Source organism: Fukomys damarensis, unplaced genomic scaffold, assembly GCF_012274545.1.
Source record: "Fukomys damarensis isolate Sample0158 unplaced genomic scaffold, DMR_v1.0_HiC HiC_scaffold_39, whole genome shotgun sequence".
Taxonomy (NCBI): Eukaryota; Metazoa; Chordata; class Mammalia; order Rodentia; family Bathyergidae; genus Fukomys; species Fukomys damarensis.
The window spans coordinates 67,533,970-67,535,943 of record NW_022900951.1 but is presented as its reverse complement, the minus strand read 5'-3'; the positions used below and the strand labels follow the sequence as shown (position 1 = coordinate 67,535,943).

Genomic DNA, 1,974 nt, shown 5'->3' with positions numbered 1-1,974 from the left:
AATTTAAAAGAATGATTTTTAGAAAGCTCAAAGGCAACCAAAAGAATGTGGACAAGAGTGTGTATAGCTCAGTGGTAGAGCATTTGACTACAAAAGAATGTGGACAGACAATTAAATGAAACAAGACAATGAAGGATCTGAGTGAGAAACGGACCAAAAAAAGATGGAGAATATGAAAAAAAAAAAACCCACAAATATAAATCTTGGAAATGAAGAGCTCAATAAGTCAAATAAAAAATAAAGTTTAAAGCTTCAACAACAGACTAAAGTAGTAGAAAGGATATAAGAGCTTGAAGAAACTAAAAGCATTACGAAAAATGAACACTAATGTCCTATATCCCTAATGAATGTAGTTTCAAAAATCCTTGACAAATCACTACAAATCAAATTCAACAGTACATTAAACACATCATGTATTAGCTGGCCTGGCATATAACTCAGAGGTAGACCATTTGCCTAGCATATGTGAGGACCCAAATTTGATCATCAGCACTGCAAAAAAAGACAAAAATTAACACCCCCTAAAAAAATTAACAAAAAAAGTCTCATTCACTGTGATCAAGTGAGATTTGTCCAAGGAATATAATGATAGTATATATTTTTCCAGCAGATATCAACAACATTTTATTTATAAAGTTGTTCAAACACAAGAAAATTTTGGTTCCTTTTTTATGAACTATCAAAAGCTTAGGGACAGAGTGCTCTTTCATCTAAAAAAAATCAAGTTTTGGATGACAGCTTTTGAACATAAAATAAATACACAAGATCAAGTTGAAATTCCTGAAACACTTTTCTAGTCCATATACACTTTGATAATCTTGTAATAAGTTTCTTCAGCAACTGACAGTGTGGAAAGAAAATCTGTCTTGGGGTAGTTCTAAGAAGACATTAGCAACAGCAGTAGTAGCATTAGTAGCACTTCCAGAATCTATAAAATCCCAAAGCTATTGCTAAGCAAGTAAACTCTGAGCCTGCAAGATAACTAATTGTCTCAAGTTTGTTAGACTCCATCAGTGTTTTTAAGGAAGCAATTTTGGTGTCAGTTTTATGATTGGTCTCTGAAATAGCACTTTTTGGTTTGGGTATCCTTTCTGATAAATTCTGTGGTTTCTTCCATAAGTTGCTTTTCTTGATCTGCAAACATATTTGTTACTCTGCTCTTTTCTAGGTTGATGTAGACTTTATTATCTGCTCTGATTCAGCTGGTTCCACGTATTGGTTGTTGTTTAACTTGATCTAATTCAATTTTCATTTTCTCATTCCCTGCTCTCAGATTTGGGAATTCACTTTTTTCTAGGATGACCATATCTTTCCTGATAGAAGCCACATGAGCCAATAGCTGTTGAATTGTTATTTTCCGTTGTGCCTGAGTGACCATCTCCTTATAGATAGTACAATATTAGATAAAGTAGTTAATGCTGATACAATTGTTTCCCCTTGTGCTTTGCCAAATCCATTGAATGTCTAAGTCCTGAACCAAGTATGGGTATAAATAGTTAATTTCCTTTGTTCTAAAGGAGTTATGTCCACTGGCCTACTATTCTAATCTTCCTTGCCTGTGGTGATCAAGAAATCTCCCCAGGGAAGCAGGGTTCTGGAATATGCTTCCTGGAATGAGGAACAGTCAAACAGCAGGCTCCCTGGGGAAAGCCAGAGTCTATTCATGGTGGGTTTGGTGGGGACAGGGTTCTGTCTGGGTCACATAGCAAGCAACAGTTTATATTTTAAAAGGATTAAAATCCAAGATATATAAGGACCTCAATTAAAAAGCAAAAAAACAAATAATGCTATTAAGATAGAAAACATTCTGAATAGATAATTCTCAAAAGAAGACAAGCAAATGACCAACGGATATGTGAAAAATGCTCAACATTACTAACCATCAGAACAACAAAAATAAAAACTGCAAGGATATAGCACCTCAATTTTATTAGGATGACTATTACAAATAAAGGTAAAAGATAATTGATATTT

At 34.0% G+C, this 1,974-nt stretch overlaps 1 pseudogene; it reads right to left on the bottom strand.

Moving 5' to 3' along the window:
* Positions 1 to 909: 909 nt before the first annotated feature.
* On the bottom strand, positions 910 to 1,665 carry LOC104854378 (annotated as a pseudogene).
* Positions 1,666 to 1,974: the final 309 nt, after the last annotated feature.